Source organism: Rhinopithecus bieti, unplaced genomic scaffold (assembly GCF_001698545.2).
Source record: "Rhinopithecus bieti isolate Rb0 unplaced genomic scaffold, ASM169854v2 scaffold_13112, whole genome shotgun sequence".
NCBI lineage: Eukaryota > Metazoa > Chordata > Mammalia > Primates > Cercopithecidae > Rhinopithecus > Rhinopithecus bieti.
The window spans coordinates 402,205-423,050 of record NW_016807891.1 but is presented as its reverse complement, the minus strand read 5'-3'; the positions used below and the strand labels follow the sequence as shown (position 1 = coordinate 423,050).

The 20,846-nt window shown below is 38.7% G+C and overlaps 1 long non-coding RNA gene across 1 annotated transcript in view; it reads right to left on the bottom strand.

Annotated features, from left to right (window-relative positions):
* Nucleotides 1-5,255: 5,255 nt before the first annotated feature.
* LOC108536956 (uncharacterized) overlaps nucleotides 5,256-20,846 on the bottom strand; it is a 46,245-nt gene continuing 30,654 nt past the window's right edge. Inside the window, exon 3 of the long non-coding RNA XR_001887674.1 lies at nucleotides 5,256-5,323. This is a non-coding gene — a long non-coding RNA (uncharacterized LOC108536956). The remainder of the gene's footprint in view (nucleotides 5,324-20,846) is intronic.

The window sequence follows — 20,846 nt, the reverse complement described above, 5'->3', positions numbered from 1 at the left end:
TATACTTTTATAAAACACATGATACAAAAACAATAGCAGAACAAGCTCCAGTTGTTTAATTTTAATACATTGATGATGTATTAGTCCATTTTTACACGCTACGAAGAAACACCAGAGACTGGTAATTTACAAAGGAAAGATGTTTTATTGACTCACAGTTCCTCATTGCAGGGGAGGCCTCAGGAAACTTACAATCATGGTGAAAGTCAAGGGAGAAGCAGGCACCTTCTTCACAGGGTGGTAGGAGGGAGTGATTGCAGAATGAAGGGGGAAGCCCCTTATAAAGCCATCAGATTTTGGGCTGGGTGCTGTGGCTCACACCTATAATCCCAGGACTTTGGGAGGTCAAAGTGGGTGGATCACTTGAGGTCAGGAGTTCGAGACCAGACTGACCAACATGGTGAAACCCCGTCTCTAGTAAAAATACAAAATTAGCCAAGCATGGTGGTGCGTGCCTGTAATCCCAGCTACTGGGGAGGCTGAGGCAGGAGAATCACTTGAACCTGGGAAGCAGAGGTTGCAGTGAGCCAGTAGCCAGTATCGTGCCATTGCACTCCAACCTGGGCAACAAGAACAAAACTCTATCTCAAAACAAAAACAAAAACAAAACAAAACACACAAAAAAACTATCAGATCTTGAAAGAACTCACTCACTATCACAAGAACAGCATGGGAAAAACTGCCCATGATTCAGTTATCTCCACCTGTTCTCTCCCTTGACATGTGGAGATTACGGGGATTACAATTCAAGATGGCATTTTAGGTGAGGATACAACAAAACCATATCAGATGAATATAATATTTTGGCAAAAATAAAGAGTATCTTCTATAGCTGTGAAAAGAATAGCAGTTATTATTGCAGAAATGGTGCACCATATGAAAGTTTTGAAAATTAAAGTGTATTCAAACAGTATCTTTCAAAAAGCGTGGACAATGCCATGCCAGCCAAGAACTTTATTAGAGCATGACTTTTTTTTGGGTAGATTCCTCATAGATATTAATAATATTCGGCAAAATGTTTCAAAAGTTTTCTATTAAATTCCATTGGCTGTTTTCAGGTTAAGTGTGAGCACAAATATAAATTTTCTCACAGAACCTGTAAAGTACATGTATGTGCTTTGGTCAAAAAATAGGCTGAGGTGGATATCCAAGTCTTCAGGACTCAGCGAGTTTGGCGCACAGGCGCATGCCTCCACTTGTTATATAACCTGTTTGTGTAAGTTCATACTTGGCTCTGGGCCATTACTGTCTGCAGAAGATATAATTGCCCTGCTAATACTGTATAGGGGCTCTTGGTGCTGAGTTTGACTCAACATGGCTGGACATGGCTCTTGTACAGGTGCTCTTGCATCCAAAGAGAGAACACCAAATCTGTCCATCTTTGCAGACAGACAGAGGGGAGCCAGGACACAGCTCAACTCGCTTGTGCCCAGTGAGAGTAAGAGTTAAGCTGCTGACCCTGAAGGTAAGGGAGAGCTGGCTGCGCAGCTGTGTGTGGGCGCTGGACTAAGCAGCTGAGACCCGGCAGTGTGATAAAGCTGTTGATGAGAGCTGCTGCTGAATAAAATCATCGTTCACCTGCCTACCGCCCCCGAGTGTTTTTTCTGCTCACCCACCCACTTCCTTCGGACCTCAACATGACATTTGGCATAGTCGTGAAACTGACAGAACCCAAAACACATTTTTTAAAAAATCAAATACAACATTTTGTGTTGACGTTTTCAAAAGTTGAATATAATCAATGAGACAAATTCAAAATTTCTGTTAACATGTTTAAAATTTGATTTTAAATAGTGATGAAACTGAAACGTGAAATTTCTGCTGTAGGATCTAAACAGTAAAGAATACTTTGGAATGTAGACTGCCTGTCTAAAATATTGGGCACTGAACATCTATTATTTGGATTCTGTTAAATATTATGTTAAATTATGAAGCATACAAATCTCAACTCTTAGGGATAATTTGCATTCATGTGATCTCTTATGGATAGCTGATATGAATATAATTCGGCATAAATATATTTAAAGTGTATTTGAAATACACTGGCAATTTTCTGGATTTTGTATAGAAAATTGAAAATTTATATACTCTATGATCCACCAATATATTCATAGAGGTGTAGTTCATCTTTCTGGGAGTTAAGAATATTCAAGTGTCTGTTCATAAGAGCAAACTTGAGACAATTCAGATATCAACAGGACAATGCATTCACACTGTAGAATATTAAATAGTCCCGAAAAGAAATTTGCTACAGCTGTAAGCAACAGTGTGAATTAAATGTTATACCAATATTGAGGAAAGAAAACACAAATATAGAAAGACTACATATAGTAGTCTTGTAATAAAATTAATGATAATAAACTAAATGATATTCTTTGAGGCACACACCAGGTGACCAAACAATACACAGATTTAGTTTTATTTTAATTTTAGATTGGGGGGGTTGGTGTGTTGGTGTGTTCTCACACTGCTATAAAGAAATACCTGAGAATGGGTACCTTAAAAGGAAGATAGGTTTAATTGGTTCAGTGTTCTCTAGGCTGTACAGAAAGCATGGCAGCATCTGGTCAGCTACTGGAGAGGCCTCAGGTAACTTTCAATCATAGTTGAAGGCAAAGGGGAAGCAGGCACATCTTACGTGGTTGGAGCAGGAGGATGAAGGGAGGTGGGGGATACATGACACACGCTTTTAAACAACTAGCTCTCAAGAGAACTCACTCACTAAACAGTACCAAGGGGGGATGGTGCTAACCCATTCATGAGAACTCTGCCCCCATCATCCAATCACCTCCCACCAGGCCCCACTTCCAACACTGGGGATTACAATTCCACTTGCGACTTGGGCAGGGACACACATCCAAATAATAAATTAGGGGGTATGTTTGCAGTTTTATTACAGGAGTATATTGCATGATGCTGAGAGTTAGGCTTCTGTTGATCATATCACCCAGATGGTGAACATAGTACTCAATAAGAAGGTTTTCAGCCCTCCCCCACTTCTTTCCCCTTCTTCCTCCTTTTGGAGTCCCCAGTGTCTATTGTTTCTATCTTTGTGTCCCTGTATACCTAAGGTTTAGCTCCCACTGGGACATGCAATATTTTGTTTGCAGTTTCTGTGTTAATTCACTTAGGATAATGGCCTCTAGATGTATCCTTGTTGCTGAAAAGGGTAAGGGCATGATTTCATTCTTTTTAATGGCTGTGCAGTATTTCATGGCGTATATGTGCCACATTTTCTTTATCCAATCTACCATTGATGAGCACCTAGACCGATTCCTTCCCTTTGCTATTACAAATAGTGCTGCAATAAACATATCAGTCCACTGGTCTTTTTGGTAGAACTAATTTTTTTCTTTGAGCATATCCCCTGTAATAAGATTGCTGAGTCAAACGGTACTTCTATTTTTCCTTCTTGAGAAAGCTCCAAACTGCTTTCCACATTGGCTGAGCTAATTTACATTCCTACCAACTGTGTATAAGCATTCCCTTTTCTTCATAGCCTCGCCAACATCTGTTATTTTTTAACTTTTAAACAAAAGCCATTCTGACTGGGGTGAGATGGTATCTCATTGTGGTTCTGGTTTGCATTTCTCTGATGATTAATGATATTGAACATTTTTTCATATGCTTTTTGGGAACTTCCAGGTCTTCTCAGAAGTGTCCGTTCCTGTTCTTTGCCCACTCTTTAATAGGGTGTTTTATTCTTGTTAATTTGTTTTAGTTCCTTATTCATTCTGGAAATTAGACCTTTGTCAGATGCATAGTTTGCAAATATTATCTCCCATTCTGTAAGCTGTCTGTTTATTCTGATGATAATTTCTTTATAAACAGAGTGTTTGAAGTTTACTCCTGGAAGAAGTAAAATGCTTCTAGTGCCCAAATAATAGCCTTTTCTTCCCCAGTGCAACTTTGGTTTAAACCGCATATATGAACTCAGACTCTTGTCATTTAAGAGCCAATAATGGTAGACCTTCTGTATGGTTTTCAATAGTTTCTCATGTAATCATGTCCCAGTGCCCTATAGGAGTGACTTTGATTATCTACCCATTAAGGCTCTCAGCTGTGGCAGATTAGCAGCTGTGGAAGAGAAAGTGTCCTTTTGTAAAGGAATAGCCATGTAAACATGGTAAGGAGAAGATAACAGTCCTGCAAGCAATAGCTACTGAAGAAACCTGCACAATATCTAAAAGAAATGTTAGCAGGAAATGTTGAAAGATTTTTACTGAGAAAATATTAAGCTATATAAAAGCTGCCTGCACCCTGAATACATGGGAGATATATGGTCTTCCCATTCGGGCAGATGCAAGAGCAAAAAGAGAACAATCCTTCCATAATTAAAATATAAAAACAAAATATTAAATTATAACTATAATACAATTTTGCAAGCAATTTGAAAGAAATACTTTTATAGATCTTGCTAATTTAACTATAAACTTATCTGCAGAAAATTCTCAAGAATAATTGAAGACACGTGAAACGCAGTGTAAAAAATTGTCTTACCAAGTAGCAAGGCATATTATAAACCCAGAATAATTAGAATACCATGGCATTGATATTCTAAATAGGCAAGTCAGTCATGAAACACAATAGATGTATTAATATAGATATATAATTTCATATATATGCAGTTTATCATAAAGATAGTATTTCAAGTCAATGATGAATAAAAGAGAAAAATAAATTATAGAAACATCAAAATGGTAAAGATAAAACAAGGCAAATCTTTAAACGTATTATAAGAAAATAAAAGAAATTCATTTAGAACATTGAGTTAGAAAAGACCCTTGTAAATAAATTACAAATGAAAGTTTTCTCTTTATGGTAAAATCATAAAGGAAACAAAAGTTAATTTGATATCAAGAAAACATGCTTGAATATGCCAAAGTCACTATAAAATTAAAATTTGTGTTAAAACTTTAAAAATATTTGACACTTGTATAAAAGATTAATATTTACAGTTTATTTTAAAATGTACAAATTCTTATAACCACAAAAATCCAATAGACCCAGGAGCCAAGTGTGGAGATAGGGAATTCAGAGGACAGGAAATCCAAACACTTCCAACACAGAGTCCAACCCACTCCCTGAGAGTTGGATGTTTGGAAACTACAACACAGGGATATCATTTTTTGCCCACAACATTTGCAAAATTGAAAAATATAAAAATGCACCATTGAATTTTATTCACAATATAGGGAAACAGGCACTGTCATTTCTTGCGTGACAGATTGGTTCAGCCTTCAAAGGACAACTTGGCAGTATTTGCTGACATGATCAAGGCGCTTCTCTTTTGGTCCATCATCTCCACTTCAAGGTGACAAATCTTAAGACACATTCACATGGAAAAAAACCCAAGATAGTCACATACTTTCTGCTGTATCTTTGTACTTAGAATTACAATATGGGAGAAAAGTACCTTGACATTCATCTTCAAGGGAATAGTTACACTACCTGGCACCCCTGTTGTGACGTACTCTGCTGCATACTCCCCAGTGACCAGGCCCTCTTAAATTCCAGACCCCTCAAATGTAACCATGCTACAGTGTGGTGTATGTCTTTCCAGAATTTTAAGTACAGCTTTTCCAGAGTTTTAGTTGGAAATTATACACACATATGCATGTATCTATGTTTACTTATATGAAATTTTGTATATATAATATGTACATATGTGTATACATATTTATATATGGAAGTGTATATATATATATATAATACATAATTTTGCTTATATGTGTTTTCTGAACATAAAATTTTACTAGATACATTGTTTTTTACTTTGTAGTTTTTCACTTTTAATAGGTTTTAGAGATACCTGTATAATAACTCACAGAGCTTTTCCTAATTTTTATTAAGCTTGGTTTAAAAAACGTGAATTGATTATAAGATATAGGAGAATGACCTATGCATGTGTATGCACGTGTGTGTCTGTGCATGCATGCATGTATGCCCGTGTGTATGTGAATCTATGTGTATAACTGTGTACATGTCCACGTGCATGTGTGTGCATGATTGTATGTGTGCTTATGTATATGTTGATTATTTTTAAATTATTAAGCCAAACTTGAATTCCTCAGGTAAACTCAAATTGTCCATGTGCATTTTTACTTTTTGTTTGTCTGTTTTAACTTGCTGAGTTTGTTACTATTTGGTTTAAAATATTTTAATTCACATTCAAGAAAGAGATACTGGCCTGTGGCTTTCTTTTCAGCACTTTCCTCCCTGGTATTAGCAGTAATAGTTCAAAATCGTTTTTTAAAATATTTTCTACATGGTATAACAGAGGCTTTGCTATGTTTACTTACTATCTGATATGCTTATTTGATCATGCTGCTCATTTGAAAAATAACATTGGTATACTTTTTCATTACATTTTATTAATGATAACAATGGTCCTAGAACCTTTATTTTGTGGAGATGTTATCTATTCATCTTTAACCCTAAGCACAAATTCTTTATTCTTGTGAATTCATTCATTCTGTGTGGCTTTAATGAGCTCTGTGTTAACGGGGTCTCTTTGTAGAAACATGCACTGCTTTCAGTGGTGAGGGGTAAAGGTGGAAAATAATTAGTATCTATTTTAGGTCTCAAGGTCTTTCAGTGACAGTAGGAAAAATGGGGAGCAAAACCAGAGTCATGAGGAGAGAACTTTGTCCAGAAGGGATGCTGACTTAATTAATTTACCCAAGCTCATCGGAAGAGTGGAAAATGGACTCAAGGGGCTTCTATTCCCACGCATATATTTTAATTGCTAAGTATTGTATCGGACATTTAGCTTTTCCCCGTTAAGAACTAATCTCATTATTTTAATAAAGATGCTCTATAAACCTGAAGTAAAAAAAGAAACAGAATCATATAGTCAGCTTAATCCATCCATTCTTTTATTTAACTAAATGATAAACATTGGCAATAAAGGCATAATACGTGACATAAAATGAGAAGAAAAACTCGTAAATAGACATTGTTCCAACAACCAAAATATCACTGTGTTTTCCAGGTTCATAGTGATTTCTAATTAAGAGCGTTTTCATTAGTATTTTGTAACCTTTTAAAGTAACAATATTTTCCAATGTCATCATAGAGTTTCATAACCAGAATAGGAGCATTCATACAGCCAAATCCAGAAGAATTTCATAATCACGAGGGTCTTCCATGTTGCCCTTTTACTGACACGCTCACTTCCTTCTTGCCACCAGCTCCTTCTTAACCCTGCCCACCATTAATCTGTTCTCCACTTCAATAATTTGGTTCCTTTAAGAATGTTACAGGCCGGGCGCGGTGGCTCAAGCCTGTAATCCCAGCACTTTGGGAGGCCGAGACGGGCGGATCACGAGGTCAGGAGATCTAGACCATCCTGGCCAATACGGTGAAACCCCGTCTCTACTAAAAAATACAAAAAACTAGCCGGGCGAGGTGGCGGCGCCTGTAGTCCCAGCTACTCGGGAGGCTGAGGCAGGAGAATGGCGGGAACCCGGGAGGCGGAGCTTGCAGTGAGCTGAGATCCGGCCACTGCACTCCAGCCTGGGCTACAGAGCAAGACTCCGTCTCATAAAAAAAAGAAAAAGAAAAAGAATGTTATAGAACTGGAATCATACACTATGCAATGTTTTGGAAACGGCTTTTTTTTTTTTTTTTTTTTTCGCATGGCATAATTCTTTAGAGATTCATCCAGGTAGTGGTCTGTATCAGTAAATTACTTTTTATCACTGAGCAGTATCCTAGTCTATGGTTGCGCTATATTTTGTTTAATATTTACCCATCAAAGGACAGTTGGGGAAGAGGAATAACTATGCCACTCTATCTTTACAGATAGAAGTGTTTTCTTGCCCTTCCAAATGCCTTTTTTCTTACGAAAGAGTAACATTTTTCTGCTTTACTGTATTCCTAGTACTGCCTACTCTACTCTACCCATTTTATCAATTGCATGCATTCCGTTCCATTTTTTCCCTTGTTTATTTGCCACGGAAAGATAAGTGCGGTCCAAGATGGTCTGCCAGAGCTATTTCTGCCTTGTTCTCCCCCTATCCATCTTTGAAACTTAATTTTTGCTATTCTGTATCCCTATAACAATGCATAAATATTTAAATATTTCTCTAATTTATCATCTGTAATTAGTTTCAACCATCATACACAGTGACTCTTAAATCTGTGACGATTTTGGACAAGAATATTAGCACTCCTGCTTTCCCCACTGCCTTTCCTCTCAAGCCACATTAAAAATTTGCTCACATCTGCCTTGATCAAGATTTCTAAGACTTAAATGTGGCTTGTAACCATAATCAAGTCTTCACTTTTATTTCCTATAGATTAATTCTAGCATTTGAAAACAAAATTGCTTCTACATACTATTATGATGAAATAAGTAATGTTTACTGAATACCATTCTCTTCAGCTGTGATATCAAAAACCTAATTTTGACAGAATTTCCATGATTTGGTTTATATTCCTTGATGAAAATTAGTCAAGTTTTGGTTTGTAAAATCTCAGGATGTTGGTCCTCTTGTACTCTGTGTGTGGTGGGGAAGGGTGTTTTCCTGCCCTTCCAAATGCCTTTTTTCTTATGAAAAAGTAACATTTTTCTTCTTTACTGTATCCCTAGTGCTACCCACTCTACTGTACCCATTTTATCAATTGCACGCACTTTGTTACGTTTTTTCCCTTGGAGATCTCCTTCATGAACTCACTAATGTCTTATTCTAATTTGGGTCAGTTGTTTTCTCGTCCAATCCAGAGTTGTCAATTTGAAGTTTTCTTTCTGATTGGGCATCTAGATTCTTACATTCTTCTACAAGATTAACAAAAAGCCTATTTTTAAGTGTTTTCAGTCAGAAGACAGAGATGCAGATCCCAAGATTGAAAGTTACTTGCCCTGAATGTATTCCATTGAAGACAATGCTTCAAGTACCTTATGAAGATTAGTTAATTCCATCTTTCAGCCAAGTCTTTGGAGTATGCACCGTTGTTATCACTATTTTACAAATGAGGATTGTGAGGACCGGAGGTTTAAGTCTATGCCCCAGGCCACATCATCATCAAATTTTAGAGCTGCATTTGAATGAGTTAGGCAGTTTAACTTCAAATATTACTCTCTTATTGACTATACTATAACAAGTTCTGAATATTTTTGAGTCTTATTTCATTTGTAGAAAGCTATGATGATTATAATTATTGATATTAATGTAGGGTGAAAAGCTACATGTCAGGAGTGACCAGGGAGCAGATCCTGAACATACAAGAAACAGCTGAAAGGTATGTGTTAAACCATATGCAAGCCCCAAGACAGCTGTATTGAAATTGCCAGCTTATTGAAATGTAAGCTTCTTGAAGGAAGGCAAGGAGGTTGCTTTTCATGCTTGAGTCACCAGCACCGTGAGCACTTGGCTTGATGCTGTGCACACAGTAGGTGCTCAGCGTGCATTAGTCATAGGAGTGAGTCATCAGCAGAGTCTATTCCATACACTTCTGTAGCCCATCTTCCTTGCTCTATTCTGCTACTCTAAGCACAGCACTAGTCATATAATAGTGGTGTAGTTAAGTAGGTATTTGATCTTTGTGGCAGGAAAATGATAGTTTCATTATAACCTAATAGTAGAAGTTCCTATATTAGAATGTGTAACCTAGAGTAGAAACAGTGAAAATAAACATTCCTGGTAAGGCACATGGATATGGTGGAACGAGTATAGACTTTGCTGTCAAAGAGTTGCTTGGTTAATACAATTACTCAAGTGCCTTCTATGTGCCAGGCTTTGCTCTAGATTCTAAAAACAAGACAGAAGATAGCAAGCAGGGCACATTCAGCCTTGCCTGTCTTTTCTCTCTGATGATTGTTTGCTTGATTTGTAAATTTTGGCTCTGTTAATAGCTGTGTACTTCCATATGAAGAATATTATTCTAAGCCTCAATTTTTGTGTAAAATAGAGATATAAAATACTTATCTCAAAGGGTTTTTGTGAGCACTACAGAACTTATATATAGATCTATGGGAGAGAGAGAGCACTTGATGTGTAACAGATGTGATTTCTCTTCTTTCGCTTCTTTCTCTTCTTTTTTTTTTTTTCCTTCACAGCTCATGCTGATCTCTTTTGCCATCTGAGCCGTAGCTTTCTTTGAAGACCACTCTCTATTTAATAAATGGTGCTGGGATAACTGGCTAGCCATAGTCAGAAGAATAAAATTGGACCCCTACCTTTAACCATGTACACAAATAAGTTCAAGAAGGATTAATGACATAATGTAGGGCCTCGAATTATAAGAATCCCAGAGAATAACTCTTCTTGATATTTGCCCTGGCAAATAATTTTTGGCTAAATCCCCAAAAGCAATTGCAACAAGAACAAAAAATGGCCAGTGGGACCTAATTAAACTAAAAGTCTTCTGCACAGGAAAAGAAACTATAAATAAACAGACAACTTACAAATGGGAGAAAATATTTGCAAACTAGGCAGCTGACAAAGCTATTCAGAATCTATAAGGAACTGAAATCAGCAAGAATAAAACAAATAACCCAATTTAAAAATGGGCAAAGGACACAAGCAAACACTTCATAAAAGAAGACATACTTGGCCGGGTGCGGTGGCTCACGTCTGGAATCCCAGCACTTTGGGAGGCCAAGGCAGGCAGATCACTTGAGGTCAGAAGTTCGAAAAGAAGACATACAAGTGGCCCAAAAATATGAAAAAAAAAGTTCATTATTAATCACAGAGAAATGCAAATCAAAACTGTAATGAAATACCGTCTCACACCAGTCAGAATGGATATTACTAAAAGTCAAAACCAAAGATGCTTGTGAGGCTGCAGAGAAAAAGGAATGCTGTTGAAGGAATGTAAATTAGTTCAGCCAATGTGGAAAGCAGTTTGGAGATTTTTCAAAGAACTTAAAAGAGAGCTACCATTTGATCCAGCAATCCCATTACTGGGTATCCACTCAAAGGAACATAAACCATTATAACAAATTGACACATGCACTCATCTGTTCACCGTGGCACTATTCACAATAGCAAAGACATGGAATCAATCTAGGTGCCCATCAACTTGGGACTGAATAAAGAAAATGTGGTACATCTACACTACAAAATACGATGCAGCCATAAAAGAGAATGAAACAGTGTCCTTTGCAGCAACATAAATGGACCTGGAGGCCAAAATTCTAAAGGAACTAAGGCAGAAACAGAAAACCAAATACTGCATGTTCTCACTTCTAAGCGAGGCATACATGGACATAAATAGGGGTACAATAGACATCAGGGACTACTGGAGGAGGGCGGGGGGATATTATGTATAGGGGGTGTTCTAGACTCATTACTTAGGGGCAGTATATCCATGTAAAAAATCTGCACTTGTACCCCCATATCTAAAATCCAAGTTGAAATAAAAGAAATAAAGATTACTCAATGTACAGCATCAATTTTTGGACCACGATGTGGCCATCTGTGTTCCTAAAGACCTGTAAATGACTTCTAAACTTTCTGATCATCTTCCTTGCTAGTGATCTCCTAGCCCTGCAGGTGAGTACCTGGTGTCACGTTCAAGGCTCAAGGCCCACTGGGTTCACCCAAGAGTGATTTATGTGTTAGTTTCTCCCTACTTCCTTGTGCCATTCTGGATAGTTTCTTCAGATGGTAATTATTTTCCGCTCCAGCCAAGGCCCGATTAAATACAGAATGCTGGAGATGAAAAGCTCCGGATCACACTGGCAGACTACTTCAGACATAAACTCTGGAATTTGACAGCTATGATGGGTCTCTTCATGTTGCTTCCACAGACTTAATGATGTCTTTAACATCTCCTACCTGAAGGCATCACCCATCATGCCACTGAGATGCACAGCCATATTTCAGTTAATTTAGCTAATTTGCTAGTTTGTAAAGAAACACAGTTCATACAATAAGTTGTGCATCTCTTATTTTTTGGCAGGTCAGTTTTGAAATGATAACTGTTGTGACTGATGTGCTCTAAATAACAAGAGAAAAACAGTTCATGTTGAAACACCCATATGCTGAGTGATAAGCATATGTTCCAATTTGGAGCCAAGAGAAAAGCGAAAAAACACAGTTTAAGCAAATCTTAGCTCTTGACAAACACTCACAGGGTATTTCAGTGAAGAAATATGCATATAGCTCAGGGAATTAAGAAATTGTCTAGCTCAGGGTGGAAATGGCACCTTTATCATCAGAGTTTCATGACTAGAGTAAGTTCATTCCTTCTGCGATCAGGGTTGAGTCTTGGATTTTCCCATCAGTAGACTGATGCTGTGTATCCACGTAGGCGAGCACTACGAGGACAGAATGGGCTTCCTCACTACATCACACTAGAGCCACCATCTGGAGGTGGTCACATGGGAGAATTTGCTTCAGTAAGTGAAGTGTAATGGAACAGGGCTGTTGATTGCCATCTGTCCTGTTACTAGGAAGTGTGGGCTCAAAAGTAGAAGAGGAGGCTGGCCGCCATGCTGCTTGACTTATTTTACATCCATCATTCGTTAACCGTGGCCACATTATGGACAATTTATTTTGTTTCTTAGCACATCTGTTATTATTATTATTTATTCCTAATCATAGGTACACAATACTTATTGTTTCATGAAGATAAGCTTGGCTTTGCCCTGCAATTTATAGCAATTATGTTTTTGTCAGGCTCGTCCAATGACTGAGTCAGTCTCTGTGTCTTTAAGGTCTTCAGGCGATTCCTGTGCTCAGCAGAGTTGAGAATCACTGGAGAATGGGGAGGAGCCGCATGGCCACCGCCCCCAATGTCATCTGTTGCCGAGAAGATGAGACCTCCAGAGGCTGCCACTTTGCAGAGGGGCATGGGGACATCCTCTTTCTGTCATGCTCTGCTTCAGCCGCAGCTGGCCTCTGCTTCAGGTGTGGCCTTGGCACCTGCTGGTCATTCTGGAGTCACAGTTCATCCACATGCAGCCACCTTCCTGGCATACTAGCTTTCCTCCCCTCTGAGGCTGCCTCTGTCCTTCCCACTGTGAGGGCCAGGCACACTCTGCCTCTCTCTTCTAAGGCTTACACCCTCTGAGACCTCAGGGATTTTATGAAGCCTCCTTGTCTTGTCTGCAGCTGCCAGGGGACCCATGTCAGAGACTTGCCTTCCTGGACCTCTTGCAGGCTGCGTTCTCTACTCCTAGTCCTGGATTTTAAATAACCACTTCCTGGTCCTGGATCTTAAGCCTCCAGAACATCTTCCCTGAGGGCTTAGGCATAACAGACATAGCCCCCCAAGCAAGCATAGATCTAGCTGGCATCTTCCCAAACTTCTTTGTTTCCAACCTGTAATTCTGTTCAGGTTGGAGAAGTCTGATTCTGTTGTCCTGGGTCCCCTCTCAGGTCTCCTACACCCCTGAGTAGATGCTAACTGGAGCTGGTCCCCCACCTGAGCCTGCCTGCAGTGTATGTCGGTTCCCGCCTCTCACCTGCATTCAGGAGGTCACAGGGGAGATGTAACAGGCATGGGCGTTATTCTTTCAAAACGTGGCTTCCTCTATGCAAATGAGACCAGCTGCCTGCAGGGCCTGCCACACACGGGGCTCACTCTGCCAAGCGTGGTGTGTGAACTGTCGCTGAAATCAGTCCAGTGCATCTTGGGTTTTTAAGTGGTCCTGGATGTGGGGATGTGTAGCAGGTGGGAGGAACGACAGAGACAAGACCAGAGGGCAGTGGCTTCTGCCAAGGACTGCATCTGCCTGGTTCTTTCTTGGGTGCATCACGCTTGGACTGCCTGCTTTGAAGACACTGCCATCATAACAACAGCATGGATGAAGCCAACCTCATTCACATATCCACTGTGTCACATCTTCATGAATAACCGTCTAAGCCGGGAAAGCAAAGGAGTTATTTTACAGAGAGACTGTCGCCTAAAAGGTCTTTGATACTCCATTAAGTTTGCAGTCCTTCAAATGAATAGTGGCCTATTAGCAGACTTCGCAGACAGGGTTCATTTCCGACATGGCACTGGACACCTGCTATCTCAGAGTCCAGGTATGAGTGTACAGGTGTGTGAGTGCCTGTGCTCCTGGGGGAGATTGTATGTGCACTGGAACAGATGCTGGACACAGGGCATCCCCCTTATGGTTGGGACAAGCCTGGAAACATTATTTTAAAGCAGCACAAACCATCTACTTCCTTAGAGCAGGGAGCTTTCTTTAAGCTGCCATGACTTGACCAAACTGCCTCAGGTGCTGCCTTGGGACCTGCTGGGCTCCCAAGACCCAGGACCAGGAAGCGGTCATGTAAAATCCAGGACTAGGAGTAGAGAAAGTCTCCCACAGGAGGTCCAGGAAGGCAAAAATCTCTCTCCACATCTTCTAACCCCACAAAGTTATGGTTTCCATTTAAAAATCGCAGTGGGGGGCCAGGTGTGGTAGCTCACACCTGTAATCCCAGAACTTTGGGAGGCCAAGGCAGGCAGATCATGAGGTCAGGAGATCAAGACCATCCTGGCCAACATGGTGAAAACCTGTCTCTACTAAAAATACAAAAAATTAGCTGGGTGCAGTGGCACGTGCCTGTAATTCCAGCTACTGGGGAGGCCAAGGCAGGAGAATCGCTTGAACCAGGGAGTGGGAGGTTGCAGTGAGCCAAGATCACACCTGGTTACAGAGCGAGACTCTGTCTAAATAAAAAAAAATAATAAAAGAAACGTCACAGTGAGGGCTGGGCACAGTGGCTCATGCCCAGCATTTTGGGAGACTGAGGCAGGAGAATCACTTGACCCTGGGATGCAGAGCTTTCAGTGAGCTGAAATCATACCCCTGCACTCCAGCCTGGGTGACAGAGTGAGACTTTGTCTTAAAAAAAGAAAAAAACAAATCACAGCGGGGTATGCCAATCATATTCTAACTAATAATGTAACTAAACTTTTTAACTATATCAGGCATGCGATTTCACCCCCATAACATTCCATAGACATATTTTCTTGTATAACATTCAGCATGGAGTCTGACTCCTCATCTTTGGTGACAGGTGGAAATTTAATGTTTACGCTCAACCACAAATAGAACTGGATAAACTGATCCTCTGCAGCGGCCCCAGGCAGTGTCCTTGAGGACAGTCTCTCGGAAGACCCTCTGTTCCCTGCCCCGCCCCCGGTGTGATTTGTAAGTCTTTCTTCTGTCTTTACATAGCTGCTTTCACTTCTCTCCTGCCTTTGCTGTAAATCTGCTTTGTGCAGCACAGCTAAATTATTTATTGCTGTCTTCTGAGTAAAGTTTGCATAAACCAAATTTGCTAGAATGACCTTCCGGTCTACCACCTGGCCCTCCAGATCACCCCACCCCAGTTTAAAGGCCTGGACAAGCTTCCTAGAGAACTCTAACACAATTCTCCAGGTATGCTCCCTGAAAAAAATGAGTGAAAAAAAAAAAAAAATACCTCTATGGGAAATTGGTATTTAAAGAGAATTAGATGCACAGTTGTGTTTCTCATCCCATCCCCAGAAATAAAACTGACTCTGGTGATCTGTCATGTTTGTTTCATGGGCAGAAGAACTGTTCCCGTAGTGGCAAAGTCCTCAGAGGATCATGAGGGCATAAGTGCTTCCTGGTCTCTAAATGAGCTACTGCTGAGAAGAATCTGTGCATTTGAAAATAACAAGAGTTGATGGTTAACCAGCAGCCTTGGAGTTTTTATCATTATCCCAGTAAAACCAATCTTTGTGAAACCGAGCCTCAAAGATTGCTTTTAAACTATTAAAAAAGCTGTCACCTCTTAGACTGCGGCAAGAGCAAAGCTTGTAGAAAACATTTTGTTCGTAAAATGACTGGAAATTCTGCATGTAAAAAATGAATTTCAACTTCTCATGTTGTATTTCAAATACATTCCCGCCTTGCTTCATGCTACCTAAAGTGTAAAAGAGACTTTGTATATGTATTTCTGTATTTCTTACATTTAATATAGGTGAGGGTTCTAAAAAGGAAATTCTAATAAAGACAGTTTTGTGGAGTCTTTATATGCCAGTTTAGGACAGACAAATCTATATACCTAAATGGCTTTCCTTTAGGGCTGTGTCTTAATTTCAGCTATTTCATAGGATGTTTTTAAGGCAGCAGAATATATTGATATTTTTATTTGATTGTAGGATTATTGTCTCCAAGTTACATTTGTAAATTACCTTGATTTCAGAATGGTTCCCTTGTCATGTATTAAAATGGTAATATTAATAGATAGTCTCAATAGAACAATAGTCCTAATAGAAACTGGTAATTGAGAAGTAGAAATGAACTGCAATGCAATCCATCTGGGGTTGAAGTTTGTATAGGTGATTATAAAAGCAGGTCCATGGAGGAAGCTGGAAACCATCATTCTGAGCAAACTATCCCAAGAACAGAAAACTAAACATTGCATGTTCTTACTCACAGGTGGTAACTGAACAATGACAACACTTGGACACAGGGTGGGGAACATCACACACACCCCTGTTGTGGGGTGGTGGGAGGGGAGAGGGATAGCATTAGGAGATATACCTAATGTAAATGACGAGTTAATGGGTGCAGCACACCAACATGGCACATGTATACATATGTAACAAACCTGCATGTTGTGCACATGTACCCTAGAATGTAAGTACAATTAAAAAAAAAAGAAAGACAAAAAAATAATAGCAGGTCCTGTGAAAGAAGTAAAAGCATCAGGGAAAAATTATTACATCCCATTGGCAGTAATAACTCAATGAAATTAATTCATTTAATAAAATATGTTTGGGTTTCAACTCTGCCTTAGATCCTGTGCTCACTGCTGGGGGTTAAACTTTGGAGGCCACAATCTGTGTTAGCAGGGAACACTTAGTACAGTACAGAGTTACTCCAACTCAGCATCATTGGTATTTTGGGCTAGAAAAATATTTGTTATGATGGAGAGCTGCCTGTGCACTGAGGAGTGATTAGCTGCATCCCTGGCCTCTGCCCACTGCATACCCCCAGAATCTCCTCTCTGGTTGTTACAATCAGGCATGTCTCTAAAGTTTTCCAAATGTCCCCTGAAAAACAAAATCACAGTTGAGAAGTCCTGACCTCACAGGACAGGGAGACTGTTGGAGTCAATGAGGTAAGGTGAGTGCTGAGATGCTCAGGGCATCTGAGGAAAGCTGTGAACAGAGAAATTCTGTGTCACGACCAGGAGAGGCCGAGAGGCTGAAATGCCTTGTTTCAACATTAGTTCATTCGGTTGAAATAGGGCAAAAATTTTAACTTAATCTAGCAGAAAATGAGATACCTCTAATGCAACCTTCCCAGTGAATAAATAACATTTTCATTATCAACCAATTACTATGTTTTGGAATTTGCAACTTGTTTACGATTTTACAATGGGGAAGTTGTCCTTAAAATACTGTCCTATATTTTCCACAAGAGTTTTATAGTTTTGCCTTTTATGTTCCTGAACTATAATCTATCTAGGAGCCTTATTGTTCCTGAAACTATAATACTATCTAAGAAGATTTTCTAACACATTTAAACTGAGGTAGTGATCTAATTGTATTTTTTCTATATGGTGAGCAAGTTTTTCCAAGCTGGTGGTTTAGATTCATAGTCTAGGTTCTAAACAGCTGTGCTTTGCAATCTAGACTCCTTCTATTCTTTCATATTGGTCCATTTATCTATATCTTTAAGAGTGCCTGCCTGTGGCCGTGTAACATTATCATCTATATGGTAGAATATCTCCTCCTGTTCTTTGTCAGAATTGGTTTACAAATCTCAAGAGTTTTGTAGTGTCATATAAATTTTGCAAAATTGTCCCATTGCCCCAAATCTTTTAGTTTTCTATTTGAATCACATTAAATATTTTGTTTACTTTGGGAGGGATGGTTATATTAACAATATTTAGTTTGTGTGCCATTTATTTACTATTTTGTTTGACTTAACTGGCTTTTAAAATTCACTCTCTGAAGAACTAACATTCCTAAGGTAATTCCTGAATATGTGATAGCCTAATGTTTATGCAAATGGTATTTTATCGCATTTTCTAATGACATTTTCTGAATTACAATAGATTTGTGTTTATATCTTTACAGCTGCTTTGTACTCACATTTTATCACTAGTCTTTCTGTTGATTCTTCTGTTTTATATGAATATCTATATGAATATCCCCTGCAGAAAAAGATAATGTTTGCTTTTTTCTCATAATCCTTATGCTGCTTCATTATTTTTTCTTTTTGGAATGATATTGAGAAAAATGCCTAAAATGGAAATCTTTGTAGATTTAGCTACATTATAATTGAAAAAAAAAAATACTAGAAACAAGAGACAAGTGATCAACCAGGAATTTATACTTGCTTGTATATTGTTACCAGTGACTATTATCTAAAATATCCTAGGAAGTCCTAAAATCAACATGGATAAAGCAACATGATCCAGTAGATAAATTGTCAATGAATCTGAAAAGGCAGCTCATAGTCAAAAAATCTAAATGTCCAGTGTGTTTGAGCATCCCTTCACATGCTTATTAATAATGAAAAGATAGTATATTGAAAATTGAAATGCCACTCTGTGTTCTCCTATTGCTAAAGATTAGAAAGTTAGATACAAAATTCATTGTCAAGGTAATTTGGGAAAAGAAAATTTTGGTGGGAGCTTGGACCAATGTAGTAATTTTGAAGACAAAGTCAAGTCTTTAATAAATTGGACTATATGTTTAACTTCAAACCCAGCGATTCCATTCCTAAGGAATACATACAAAAGGAGTCTCAGTGAGCAATTAATCATAGATAGTGGAATATGAAAAGGTGCTAATAATATCTGATTTACAGTAGGCATAAGCCATGACTCCCCCCACTGAGACCTGAATATCTTGTCACCATCACATGGAAATCTTATGCAAGTTCAAAATTACATCTAAAGAATACTCATTTCATTATTGTTTGAAATAACGAAAAATCAAAGAGCCTAGATCTATCAATAAAATAATGAGATATCATAGAACAATCCAAAATAGCACATACTGTCTACATATTAACATAGATTTCCCTCAAAAACAAACTTGAAATGAAAAATAATATTTAATATATGGATTTATATATGTATATGAAATATATGATTTAAAATTTTAAAAAAGTTTGCCCATTATTTTTTCTTAAATAGACACAGGGTCTTAGTCTGCTCCAGCTGTCATAACAAAATATCATGGACTGGCTGGCTTAAACAACAGAAATTTGTTTCTCACAGTTCTGAAACTTGAAAGTTTAAGGTCATTGTGGGCTCTGGAGAGAACTTTCTTCTTGGCTTTTGGACAGTCATATTCTCACTGTGCCTTTACATGGCCATGCCTTGGTATGTATGCATAGACAGCAAGATCTCTGTATCTTTCTTTTCTTATAAAGCTACCAATCCTATTGAATTAGGACCCCGAGTTTATGACCTTACTTAAACTTAATTGTCTCCTAAAAGCCCTGCCTACAAATAAGGACACATTGGGAGTCAGGGCTTTAATGTATGAATTGTAGGGGAGCACAGTTCAGTCCACAGCACAGAGATTTACGTTCATTTATTATTAGTTTAGTTTAAAAGCAGTTTTATGTAAACATTTATTTATTTATATAAACACTAGTTGTTTACATATATGCTTTTAGCAGTTGGGAGCCAGGTTAGGATTAATTGCATCCATGTGGAAAGTATTATAAAATAAAGATTCAGACAAAAGGAAAAATATAAGAGTGTTCATGCACTGATGGATGAAAACATATTTCATCATGAAAAATATAATTGATGATACAAACTAAATTCTATACCAGTATGGACAAGCAGATTATACTATGTAAATTTAAATATCTCAGTATGAAAAATGAATTGTGTATGAATATAGGTAGAGGGAACCCAAATAAGAGCAAGGATAAAATGAAACTATTATAATTAATTAGCAAGATTGAATCTAACGAGAACCTAAAATTTCACTCAACAAAAATAAGATCATATTTTAGATGTTAAGCAATAGAAGTAATATCTTGTGACGGCTAAGACAGATGCAAGATGCTGGCCCATTTAGATGGGGCAAATCCAGTATTTGCGAATTTTGTAGCAATTAATTACTAGATGAAATATTGGTAGATAAATGAAGCACCCCAGTTTAGATGTGGTGTGTTTGATGCCAGTTACGAGTGAAATAACATTTTCACTTATAAGGTCACCAGAGGCACATGCTTTTTTCAAACTAGGACAACTCTGGTCACATTTCAAATGATCTCTATATTGTCAAACCCAATGGTTACTTCCCTGTCCTCATCTTATCTTTTTTGTTTTGTTTTGTTTTGTTTTGTTTTGTTTTGTTTTGTTTTGTTTTGAGACTGAGTCTTGCTCTGTCGCCCAGGCTGGAGTGCAGTGGCCGGATCTCAGCTCACTGCAAGCTCCGCCTCCCGGGTTCACGCCATTCTCCTGCCTCAGCCTCCCGAGTAGCTGGGACTACAGGCGCCGCCACCTCGCCCGGCTAGTTTTTTGTATTTTAGTAGAGACGGGGTTTCACCGGGTTAGCCAGGATGGTCTCGATCTCCTGACCTCGTGATCCGCCCGTCTCGGCCTCCCAAAGTGCTGGGATTACAGGCGTGAGCCACCGCACCCGGCTAGATCTTTTTCTTGAAATAAATTTCCTCTCTTGGGTTTCACGACATGACACTCTCCTGTTTTCTTTTTATCTCCTTCACTCTTTCTTTAATCTCACTTACTGGCGCTTTTTTCCCCCCCTAAACCTGCCTGGGACATCTGTTATTCGTTTTTGTTTTTTTTTTTCCCCCTTCTCCATTGGCATACTTTCTCCAGGTAAGGTATTCAGTGCCATGGTTTAAATCCATTACATGCTGCAGTGCCATGGTTTAAATCCATTACACGCTGACGACTCACAAATCTGTATCTATAGTCCTC